Here is a 12862-nt window from a genome sequence, read left to right as displayed (position 1 = left end):
GTCCGGGCAAGCTTCAACAGCGGACCGCAAGAGAAGTTACGACAGAGAAGTTCATTGCTCACAGGTGGTGGAGGAAGGGCGCCCACGCTTCAGAGCGCCGCGTCGGGAGGTCGAGGCAGACAGAGCAACCCGACCTGCCTTTATTAGGGCCCATGAGTGCAGTGCTCTGGGGGGTTCCAGGGCTAGGGCTGGACTGGCCGGTTCGAACCAAAAGAGGGGTCTGGGTGAGCTCCACAGGGCTCTAATCTAAGGAGAGCGCATGTCATGGCCCTGGGAGGCAGGGGAGACTTGATCACGAGCGCTTCGGGGACGTCATGGCAGGAACGTACATTTGCTGTGACCCTGCGGGCTGCTGTGTAGGGCACACACCTGTACGAGGGCCTGGTGTCCCTTTCCCGTCCCTGCGGGCCTCGGCCCAAGAACGTGGATGCTGAGACCGCAATCCCCCCGGGGGAGCCTAGCTGGGCTCTCCACACACAGGGATGCGAATAAGAAAAATGAGTAGGAAACACACAGTCTAACAGAAAGATGGGCAAACGTCCAACGGGTCCTTCACAGAAGAGGGCATCAAAGTAACCAATAACCTCAGCAGAAAAAGTGAGAAGTAAAACGAGTAGATTCCACTACTACATTCGTTAGAGTTCTCCAGAGAAAGAGAACCGATAGGACGTGTTTCTAGAGAGACAGAGATTTATTTGGAAAAATTGGTCACAAGCTTATGGAGGCTGGTAAGTCCAGATTCTCCAGAGCGAGCAGCTGGCTGGTGACCCAGAAGAACCCAGGCAGCCGGTCAAGTCTGAAGGCTGTCTGCCGCCTGAATGCCTTCTTGCTCGGGAAGTCAGTCTTTTGTTTGATTTATGCCCACCCACGTGATGGAGGGCAAATCTGCTCTGCTCAGTGTCCACAAATTTCCACGTGAATCTCATCCAAAAACACCCTCACAGAAACGTCGCAGAGACACAGAATAACGACTGACCACACGGCCCAGCAGGTTGACACGTAAAATTAACCATCACAACTATTTGCCCGTTAGAAACGTTCAAATAAAATAACAGAAGACAAGGATGTGGACTCTCATTTGTGGGCACGCAGAGGGGTTCGATTACTTGCAAAAAGTACTTTGGCATTACAGGACTAAAGCTTGAACATACACACTTACGGCGGTTCCACAATTCCATCCCAGACGACATCTGCCCAGCAAAACCCCCGACTGATGTTGCCTTGAAAGACACGCACAAGAATATTCACGGCAGCACTGTTGTGGCCCAAACTAGGAACATTCCAGATGCCTCCGTGGAGGAGGTGGACTTTAAGAAATGCCTTGACATCTGGGGCTGATTTTCAAGAGTCGTGAAGGTGTGTGTGTGTGTGTGTGTGTGTGTGTGTGTGTGTGTGTGTGTTGGCTTTTTGTTTCATTTTGTTCTTCTACAAACAAAAGGTCTGTTCCTACCTGGACCTTTCCTTTCCACTTTCTTCTGCATGCAAATCAGAACACCGAGCCTTTGAGTTTATACTTTGTTTCCCGAATCAACCATAAGGCCCAGGTAAGTGTCCTTGGTCCCCGGATGTGCAGGAGAAGGTAGGAAGAGAGGGCTGGGACCAGAGAACTCTCCCCTGGAGTCTCTAAGTTGTAAGGTGGAGATACTGGACCCGGTGAGTGCTGGCCAGAGACTGTGCTGTTAGGTTTGGGAGTTTTTCTCTAACTGATCCGATTTTCCCTTTTTTTATTTTTAAATCCCACTTCGTTCCCAAACTTGCAAATGTGATACTGTGACACACTCAATGGATAAAGTGTATCAGACCTCGATGTGCAAGAGAAACTCTAAGTTCAACTTCTTTGTGTATCATGTTATCTGTAAATTTCACGGTAATACCGTAGTAAGAGTAATTCCACAGGCGCTCGCGTTCCAAAGATAAGACGATTGACTACCCCGGTCATTTACTTAGTTTACGTCCCAGACCAGTGTCACCACAGATCTCCATTAGTAATTTTGCTCTAAAGTCATCCTGTGACGAATCCTGGCCCCGAAAGCTCTTATAAGCCTCCTTCCCTAACTCCCCTCTTTGAGACACTGAGACCCTTCCAGTCTGAGACTCTAACTTGCAGAGTAAGTTCAATACACCCAGTTTGCCAGAATCAGCAGGCTTTTTCCCTGGTGGTTTTTGGAGGGGGCTCCACGTGGATTTTGCTCTTACCCTCAAGCTAGAAATATCCACTTCTTGTGGTTTAACCAACTTTTCCCACTCTTGGGCCCTGGAATTTTCAGGTGGAGAAGGTTTAATGGGCGCAGAGCTCTTTATAAACCGGTCATTCATATGAAGCCACAATAACAATCAGTTACTATCACTCAAAAACAGGTAAAACCTCATTGCTGTTGAATGATCCACCCTTGGGCTAACAAAACACTTAACACACAGTGGGTAACGACTCATACTCCCGGCCAACCACTTAGATTTATCTATGGAGGCAAAAATCTGAATAAGAGAGTCAGGCAGTAACATTCATTTCCAAGTGTAGACAACAGCAGTGAAAGCAAGCTGAGCTGCCCCCACACCTGCACCAACGTCTGGCTCCCTGGGTATAGACACAAACCCAGAAAGAGTTCAAACTCGGTCCTGCCACTTACTAGCTGCGTGACCTTGGCCAAATTATTTTACTTCTATGGGTGTCCGTTTCCAGATTTTTTAAACTGAGGATATGAATACTATTCACTTCACATGAATGTTGTAAGGATCTTACGTGCTAACATACACAAAGCGCTTGGAGATTTGTATGTAATGGGCACTTGATAAATACCAGCTGATATTAACGTCATTCCTACGGGTGAACTACACCAGGATTGAGTTGCTGGCCACTAACCCTGCAATATTTGTGAAAAGTGACTTCACAACTGCATTGAAGAAAGTCCTTGCTCTAGTTAGCATTTGACTGTGCAGTGTTGGGCGACTCAATCTTCAGGTTTCCTTATCTGTAAAATGGGATTTATGTTACCTACATGATAGGGCTATGGGATTAAATGAGCTAATGCAAGTAATCCCAAATTCAGTGCTTGGGACATAGTAAGGATTCAAACATTGGTAGCTGTTAGAGTAAATACTGCTTTATAAAGCCTGAGTTCCCTAGAGCAGACGGTAGCAAGGAAAACACCTCGTCTCCGGAAGATGGGGGTCCGACTTTGCTGCCCAGCGACCCCGAGTTGGCTCTGAGCCATAACCGTGGAAAAAGAAACGGCCTTCCTCAAGTCAAGACGTCCACACCCTCACAGATTTACTCACCCATTTGCGACTGTTTGGCATCGGAGGAAGAGGTTATGAGACCCAGAGAAATGGGTAGCAGGGTAGGCAGGGCGAGCCCGGAAGGGGACCCGGACGCCAAGGGCCAAGGGCAAAACCGTAGCCGGCAGGATTCGAACCTGCGCGGGGAGACCCCAATGGATTTCAAGTCCATCGCCTTAACCACTCGGCCACGACTACCTGCTGACGGCCGCCTCCTGCCAGCGATTTTGAAGGCGGGCCACCTCGCAGCATCAGGCCGTCCTGCGCCTGCCTGGAGGCGCCGCGACGCCGAGATGCGACGCGGGGAGGGAGGCTCGCTGTGCGGGAGTCGGGTCTGCGTCCACGCGAGGCCTCTCAGTCTGGGGTGCGGGGGTCACCCGGCAGCAAAGGGAATCGGGCGGCGCGGGTGGGATTCAGGGAAGACTGTCCGTGCCCGGAGTCCGCTCCCTCGTCACCGCCGGCCGCGCGTCCGCGGGGTCTCTGCGGAGCGGGCGGTGGTCCCGGCGGCCTCGGATGTGCAGGTGCCAGTGGCCTTGGGAGCGCGCTGGGAGGACTCCGAGTTTCTGGCGTCTGCTGTCGGCGCCCGCCACTAAAACCTCAATACCTCGATGGCCTTCACCTGCTTTGCGCTTTCCTGCTTTCCAAGAACAGGTTGAAACCCGACGGGAGCGCGGGTGCGGTGGGAGGGGCGGGAGGGAGCAGGTGCAGAAGACCACCCGGGAGGGGGGTCCCTGCGCCTCGCCTGCCCCTTGGATGGGGAGACGCAGGTCGGACGGGGAGGACCCTGTGCACCTCCCCTAACACACGGGCGGTGAGAGCGCGGCCGCGTCTGGCTCGAGTAATAGGATTGTCCCCGCGCGCAGAGACTGCCTTCCGCGGCACCCCGTGGAACCGGTTTCTTCTCTCAGTGCAGAATTTAGGGGCCACAGGGGTGAGAACTGGGGATTGAAGTGCTTTGTCAAAGCTCCCTCACAGCACAGTCACCAGACCTGCTGATCCGGTCGGGAGAATTCCCTGCGCGCCCGAGGCCCTCAGGCTCCCGCGTCTGTTCTCACTCAGGGCGGGCGGAGGGACAGGTGCTCCAGCAGTGGGTCCAAGGCTGGCGCCCAGGAAGATCCGCTGAAATCCTGTCCCCCCTCCCACCTGTGAATGTGACTATTTGAAAAGAGTCTTTGCTGATGCCATCAAGTTATTAAATGGGGTCATTGTGGATTAGGTGGGGCCCTAAATCCAGTGATAGTGTCCTTATAAGGAGCAGGAGATTTGGAGGCACACGGGGACACAGCCCACGTAAGGCGGAGGCAGAGGTTGGAACTAAGCGGCTGCAAACCTAGGAGGCCAGCGGAGAGCCATGAAAGAGGTTCTCCTCGGTCCCTCTAGAAACAACAACCTTGGAGACACCGTGCATTCGGGTCTCTGGACTCCGGAGCTGTGAGAAGATACATTTCTGTCGCTTTAAGCCACTCACTTTCTGGTAATTTGTTAGGGCAGTCCTGGGCCACCAAGCCAGCTCCCTTCCCGGGGTGCTTGGAACAAGATCCTTGTTCGGGACTCGCTCCCACAATCCACCGCGGAAGCCCACACAAATGGCTAACCTCCTTCCACCGCAAACTTATTTTGGAGCAAACTCTCCTAGGGAAAGAACCCGGACTAAAAGAAATTATTTATGTGCAAGACACCTGTGATGCTGTTAGTTATAATTAAAACATTTCCAAAAATGGGAGGGGGTGACGGTATGGCTTAGGCGTTTGAGGGTTGTGAGTTATTTCTTTCCTTGTGTTTTTCATGATTTGAAGTGCACATCGTGACTCAAATTTTTTTAAAATGAAGAAGCAGGAATCGTGACTTTATTGCTGGAGCCAGAAAGATGTATTCTCCAGGTACAAGGCTTCGGTATCACTCAGTAGCCAAACGTTGGCTCAAGGGGTCGTTGTCCAGGGGGACTACTTGTCCACCATGGCCGTGAAGCCCGGTTTTTTCCTGGGAAGGAAGGAAGCACAGAGAGATTAAGTGTCCTGCCCCAGGTCGCAGAGCTAGCAGGAAAGAGCAACTGAGTGGCTGCAGCTAGGAAATGTGAGTTCACTTGAGAGAGGATTTAGTGCAGAAAAGTGCGATGTTCATTTTGGGGTTTGTTGGGTTTTTTTAACAGACGTCAATCCAGTTGGCTTTTAAAACTCAATATTGGGCAAAGAATCATAACAATTGATAATAGTAATAATAATAATAATTTGAGAGATAATTTGGGAGATTGAAGTCCTAAAGTAGCCATGAAGGTGAGGCTGGTGGCCGCAGAGACTGCCACGCTGATGTGCAGATTCTGAGAATTAGTCCTCAACGAGCGAACGTCTAGGTTTGTTTGGAGGAGGGCGTTTGTCTCCTTGGGCCACGCCAGAATCAGCGCCGCACAGAAACCGCCAAAACGCTCTGGAACAGATGAGCTCCGTGTTTGCAAAGCGTTTGCAAAGCAAGGTCTTCTGCTCTTGGCCTTGTTCATTTAGGAAAAGATGTTTATTATTAATTAAACTAGACCAGTTGTTCAACAATGCAGCTGGAGGGGGGCACGCGTCCAGGAGGGCTGAGGCAGCTTTGTAAGGTGCCCTGCTCCTGGGCCCTCCACCTCATTGCCCCCGTCGCCCCGTGGATTTCACGCAGAGTAGAAAGTGATCCCTGTGGGCCTGGAGCCAGAGTCATCCTAGCGGTCGTCATGGGGATGAAACTCGAACTTGGCGCGGTGAAAAGGATGAGAGACCTCCCGTGTGAGGGTGCAGGCAGGAAACCGGCCCTGAACCAGCTGCTCGGAAGATACGGGAGACCACTAGGAACCCCCCCCCCCCCATGCCACAGTTTTTTCTCATCTACGCGTAATCACGATGAAACAACTTGGAAAATACTGCCACTTGGGGACTGGAAGGGCGTTTGTGTGTGTGTGTGTGTGAGTGTGTGTGTGTGTGTGTGTGTAACTCTCTGTCTCTCTTCGTGAACGTGCACGTACAGAGGTGGATGAAAGCCACGTGCACACAGCAGTGATTCCTCACGCAGAGAACATGCTGGGACCCCACACAGGTCTGGAAATAGATGCAGCCCCCTCCCGCCCCATCCCAGTCAACAGATTACGGAATATGTTTTGGGTTGAAATGATCATCCTACTCTGTGTAGTTTTCTGTCCCTTCTGATATATCCCACCTCGTTTATTACCCTGTCCTTTTATGTTCCCCCTTTTATATCTTGTCTGCTTTTGCGTTGACTGAACAGTTGTCTGTTATTCTATTATTTCCTCTCTACCAACATGGAAGTTGCATGTTCTTTTCATTTTTCTTTTAATGGTGAGCCTAGAGATCACCACATATAGTCCTGACCCAACGGTTCTTATGTTACCATCTTTCCAGACAATGCAAAGGACTTAATGTTAGAAAAATTTAATTCTATCCATCCCTCTCTTGATTTAAATGCCATTGTTTGCGTGCACTTAATTTTTTTTTAATGTTTATTTATTTTCAGGGGGAGAGAGACAGAGCCTGAGCCAAGAAGGGGCAGAGAGAGAGAGGGAGACACAGAATCTGAAGCAAGTTCCCTGATGTGGGGCTCGAGACCACGAACAGTGAGATCATGACCTGAGCTGAAGTCCAAGTCCGTCCGGCGTTTAACCAACTGAGCCGCCCAGGGGCCCCTGTTTATGTGCATTTAAATTCTACATTCATTTTCTCCTCTAGAAGGACATTCGTATTGTTTTATTCAGTCAATATTCACTTTAATTTGACGATAATGTTCCATTTTTATTTGTATTTTCTGCATGTCTCTGAGATCCTTTCTACTTTATGTCTTAATCTTCAGGAAGCAGCTGGAATATGGTTTATGAGACAGCTATGACTGGGGGGAACAGTGCCTCTGAGAGTAGACAGGAAAAAGCCCAAGGAAACTAGGTTTATTTTGTTTTTAATTTTAAAAAATGTTTATTTGTGAGAGAGAGAGTGTGAGAGGAGGAAGGGCAGAGAGAGAAACAAAATCTGAAGTAGGCTCCACACTGTCAGCACAAAGTCTGATGCAGGGATCGAACCCATGAATCCATGAACTGTGAGATCATGGCCTCAGCCAAAGTCAGATGCTTGACCCATTGTGCCACCCAGGCTCAGGCCTAGAAACTAGGTTCAAATGACACAGGATTCGGCAAACTCACTGACAGTCAAGAGAGAAAAAACTGTCGGGCACCTGCCTTCCATTTACATGCCAATTTCTTTACCGATTCCTGGAGAAGGTCAGAATGTAAGGGGTCTTCTCAGAGAGGACGCAGTAGAGGTGCGATTGCCCCACGACAAAGATGAGCCCGTCCCCCCTCCCGCCTCCATTCCATCTGACCTACTTATGTGTGAGTCACGAGTCCCCAGACTGCATTCTCGGGAATCTGCACCCCAACAGCCCCCTGAGAACCAGTCCAACTAGTATTTGGGCTTCGGTCACGGATACAACTTTGACCTCATTCGCAAGACAAAGATAAATGAAAATTTTAGTCACAATTAAAAGGTGGTTCTCCTTCAGCAGTGTGATGCTTCATTTCTATTTAGAGAATTTGTTTTTATTCAGTTACAGATCAGGTTAGGTGACATAAGAGAATCTCCAGATGCAGGACATTCATAGCCTGGGGTCCATGAACACCTGGAATAGTTTGCAAAATGATATGTGTATGTATCTAGGGGCACCTTTGTGGGAAAGAGGCTTCCCAGATTTTATTTGATATGATCTGGAAGCAAGAGGCAAAAGAAATATACCAGGAATCTTTGCTCTAATGAGTTCTTTATCTTGGGAAAGAAGAGAAGAATTTTTCAGCAGCGTTTTGTTGGGGGAGAAGATATAAGATGCCTGTGAATGAGCACGAACATTTTAACCCAATTCCCAGGGACTGGTACCAGCCCCCATACCTTCTCTGATGTGGGACTGACCTCCAGTCTTGCAGGAACTTGGCGATTACTTACTCTCAGGAAAGATAGTTCGCTCCGTCCTCAGCCCTTCAGCTTGACAGTCTGGGATCGCTTCTGTCCCCTACCGTCCCCCCTTTTTTTGGGGGGGGGGAGGATCTCCTCCACGACAGCAGGGAGTCTTGCTGCTGAGAAGCTCGGGAAAGGGGGAGCCTCGGCCGAGGGAGGGGGAGCCTCGGTCCCCAGCCGGGGGAGCCGCTGCACCTGCGTCTGCGCAGCCGGGCGGGGGCGGCCGGGCCCGGATTGGGGGTGGGGGGCGAGCTGCAGAAAGGGCAGAGGGCGACAAAAAGCAGGACCTGTCTCATCTGTCCCTAGAAACCGATTTGCTTCGGAATTTTGCGCCGAGAGCCCGGTGCGCGCGAGGAAAGGCCTGCGTCACGGAGGCAGGCTGATACCTGCCCCAGGGCGCAAATGTCAGCTTTTCCGAGGAACCTGAGCCACAAATGGGGATGCATCCTGTCGGGAAGGAGAGCTGTCAGCGACAGCGGCTGTGGGGTTCCATGGTGTAATGGTTAGCACTCTGGACTCTGAATCCAGCGATCCGAGTTCAAATCTCGGTGGAACCTAAGCGTTTTCATCCTTTTTTTTTTTTTAAGTTTTCTTTTTTAGGAATGATCGTCAGGGAGTCCCCGGTTCACATGAAACCCAGAGTGTGATCTAGAAGGGGAAGATGACACGAACTCTGTGTGGACCCCACTGCCTCCCTGCCGTCTTGTTCGGAGTGCAGAAGCATCCTCCCTCTTTCTCCCCATTTTCCTCTCCCACCTAACAGATACTCTGTGACGCTCATAACTTTGAGTTGAGTTGAACTTTTCCTGATTGATTGCTCTGTAAAGTGCCCTGAGCTCACTTGGTGCGGGAGCAAAAGGATGCGACAGAACTGAGGGAGAAAAGAGATCCTCTTGAGCACAATACTTTTCTGCCCAGAGAGAATGAGGCTTCATAATGTCCAGTAGGTACGATGACCAGACTTCAGAGGTGTTTCATTTTCCACGGAGAAATGAAAATTTGTGAAAATCGACTCACACTTTAAAGAATTTCTTGAACTGTCTCATATTTGAACGCCACTGGATGATGCCCATGTAAACCTGAAGCACTGTGGACAGAGCAAATACTCAGATACATTTTCTGAGTATCTCCGCGGTGATCCTTTGGTCGTTTCCATGACATTGATCCACCGCACAGAATTGCTGTCGGTGACGAATATGTTCCAGAGAAATCACGGGGCTTTCAGACTGCATCCTAGGACATCTCTGCGATCGTTTTTATTTTCATAAAACTGAACGTTCTGACTGCAAGCTGGTTGTTTTTCTGGTGAATGTCTGCATATGCCACAAGTTCAGGCAAGACAAGGAAGTTCCTGAGATCCTCAAGAAGTAATCCCAAAGTGCTTTCCTTACTTTTATTTCATCTATTGCTTTTCTAAAAACTGTGTATATACTTTTTCACTTAATGTTTGCTAGTGGGTATAAGCTTTTCATATGCCCTTTTCAAAAGTTTATTTATTGTGAGAGCTAGAGAGAGTGCGAGCAGGGGACAGGCCGACAGACGATCCCAGGCAGGCTTTGCACTGGCAGCACAGAGCCTGATGTGAGGCCGGATCCCATGAACCGTGAGATCATGACCCGAGCCAAAATCAAAAGTCAGAAACTTAACTGACTGAGCTGCGCGGGCGTCCCTAAAAATTGCATATTTTAATTTCAAGATACAGAGGATCAGGCTATAAATGATCTTATGGGTCTTACTCTTTGACTTAATAACATATTGCTAAAATTAATTGTTATTTTTGTTGCAAGTAGCTGCCATTCATTCACTCATTCGTTCACTCCTCCTTTCACGCATAATACTCTACTGTGTCGATATACTGCAGTTCATTCATCCATCTTTTTGTTAATGGGAAACTCACATAATTATACATAATATGGATTTGGTTTTGACTTAGGTCAGCTCTGGGGTCATGGGAAATTGAAACTGTTTTAGGGCAGAGAAAATCCACGATTCGATAACCACGCATTTAGCTGGAATTGATAACTTTCAGCTGTCAGTCCCTCCCTCCAAAGGCTTGGGCACAGTAATAATCACTCGCCCTTCTATATTATACTACCCCGTTCTCCTAATTACTCATAATGCCTTAATTCCTAGAGTTCACTGCCAGCAGAACTATGTCTCCAGGTACAGTAGGCTATTGCTGGCACTAACAGCTTAAATATCTGCCTAAACTTACTGTTTCCTGGAAGCAGTTCTGCATAAGAGTTTTGCCATCTGTTTCTTTCTTCTGAAAGAAGAGATCTTGCTTTCAGACATCTGATTGGCAAAGCTGAGAGCCCAGGCCTGTCTTCTAGCTGCACGGGAGGCTGGGGACTGAGTTATAGCTGCTGTCTTGAGCATGCGCAGTTCATAGCTAGGCGTTTCTTCCTAACCTATGAAGTCTCCGCCATATTAGTGCACTATGTTCAGCAATATGATTATCACCTACTATTCCTTTTTTGTAACTTGCCCAACTTTTCTTCTCCCAGTAGTTTTCTCATCTGTCATGATTCATTAGCAGAATATATTCTAAAAAAGGTTATTAAGCACAGCAAATAGAATTATATCATTAAGAAGTAAATTATGAAAAAGATCGCTTTTAATTAATAATAACCATAAAAAGAAATAAAATCAGAGAGGGGAAATTTATTCATTGATACTAAAAGCTCAAATATATAGTTTCAACAGTAGAGACAACAAAAGTGATGAACAAATTAATGAACAAGAAATTGGAACTAATGACCGACTGGTATACAAAAATTATAAAGAACAAGAACATTCAGAAACACACGGGAATATCTAAATAAGCAGTGAATGCATAAGACAATATCATTAGTAATTACTACCTTTTCAGGTATAGTAACAAAATGAAACTAAAATTATAGACAGCAATGATGTAAGAAATGGGACATTGTGGTCAGGGTCAAATTAGGGTAGAGTTATTTATTCTGAGAAAAGATTAAAGACAAAGTTCATTGAAGTCATAATTCAGGCAAATGATAAATGACTGTAAAATCAGTGTTTGTCTGAGTCCCTTGCTGAAGCCACACAATAACCATTTGTAACAAGGGATATTAAATGCTAGGATTAAAAGAAAGAAAGAAAGAGAAATATTATTGAAAAAATCAATTAATATTAACATTATATTTTGTTTTTTAAATGTTTATTTATTGTTTTGAGAGGGAGAGAGACAGAGCATGAGTGGGAGAGGGGCAGAAAGAGAGGGAGACACAGAATCCGGGGCTTGAACCCACGAACCACGAGCTCATGACCTGAGCTGAAACTTAACCGACTGAACCACCCAGGCGCCCCATAGCATTATTATTTAATGTAGTGTATGACATGTGAGTATACTGGTGTATTATAATTGTGCTGTAATTAAAAATTTAATAGTCAAGAATTGGAATATTGATATTATTGTGTTTCACCATCATTTGCTAAATTTTTCTTCATTGTGCTGCACAGTTGGGCCCCCAAAACTGCCCTCTTGTAACTTAGATGGACCCCATTTGTTTCTAACCCTTACTCCTTTTCTTCATAGACTTTATTATATCTGAATAAATGAAGATTTATCCTAATTTTAGAGTTTTTCTTCCTCATGAAAGTGGAATATGGCAAAGTAAACATTCTACTTTTAAATTATCGTGAGCAGATGGAAAGAATTCTCAAACAGAGCTTTTTCTTTAAAGACTCAAAGCCAAAATAGAATGTCATTTTTTAAAGTTATTTTTAAATATTCTAGAAATGAAGAATTAAGATACAATCACATCTTTATTACTCTTCATTTTATTCTAAAGCAAATATTTATAAACAGTTTTGGGGAATAAAAGTATGAGATGTTCTGTTTTAATGTTTATTTATCTATTTATTTTGAGAGAGAGAGTGAGCATGAGTGGGGGAGAGGGGCAGAGGGGGAGACAGAGAGAGAGAGAGAGAGAGAGAGAGAGAATCTTAAGCAGGCCCCAGGCCCAGAACAAAGCACAAAGTGGGGTTCAGTCTCACGACTGTGAGATCATGACCTGAGCCCAAATCAAGAGTCAGATGCTTAACTGACTGAGCCACCCAGGCACCTCATGAGATGTTCTTCTCACTGCTAGCTGTCTAGCTAAAGCACTCTCAATATTTATATTATCTTTTTTTATATCAATTCAGTTTTTATTAATTCTTAATATTGCATAAATAAAATTAGCCATTTTCAGAAATTATTAATTATTGAAGCATTTTAACCCCAGAGATAGTGAAAATCCATTCATATTTCAACTAATTGATGGTATTTAAAAATTTTTTTTTAAGTTTATTTATTTTTGAGACAGGGAGAGACAGAGCATGAACGGGGGTGAGTCAGAGAGAGAGGGAGACACAGAATCCAAAACAGACTCCAGGCTCTGAGCTGTCAGCACAGAGCCCCACGCGGGGCTCGAACTCACTAACCGCGAGATCATGACCTGAGCCGAAGTCGACCGCTTAACCGACTGAGCCACCCAGGCGCCCCAAATTGATGGTATTTTAATAGATAAAGCACATAAAGAGATTTTCATGCCATGCTTAATAGCTGGAATTATTATTCTTGTCTCAAAATAACTTTTCGG

The 12862-nt window shown here is 46.7% G+C and overlaps 2 non-coding genes across 2 annotated transcripts; one reads left to right on the top strand and one right to left on the bottom strand.

Annotated features, from left to right (window-relative positions):
* Positions 1 to 3392: 3392 nt before the first annotated feature.
* Positions 3393 to 3474, bottom strand: TRNAS-UGA (transfer RNA serine (anticodon UGA)). Its single transcript has one exon. It is a non-coding gene; the product is annotated as a tRNA-Ser (tRNA).
* A 5266-nt stretch (positions 3475 to 8740) lies between these two features.
* Positions 8741 to 8812, top strand: TRNAQ-CUG (transfer RNA glutamine (anticodon CUG)). Its single transcript has one exon. It is a non-coding gene; the product is annotated as a tRNA-Gln (tRNA).
* The last annotated feature ends 4050 nt before the right edge of the window (positions 8813 to 12862 follow it).

This window comes from Neofelis nebulosa, chromosome 6 (genome assembly GCF_028018385.1).
Source record: "Neofelis nebulosa isolate mNeoNeb1 chromosome 6, mNeoNeb1.pri, whole genome shotgun sequence".
Classification (NCBI taxonomy): domain Eukaryota; kingdom Metazoa; phylum Chordata; class Mammalia; order Carnivora; family Felidae; genus Neofelis; species Neofelis nebulosa.
Note: the sequence above shows the minus strand (reverse complement) of the source record. Positions and strands in the feature narration are given on the sequence as shown.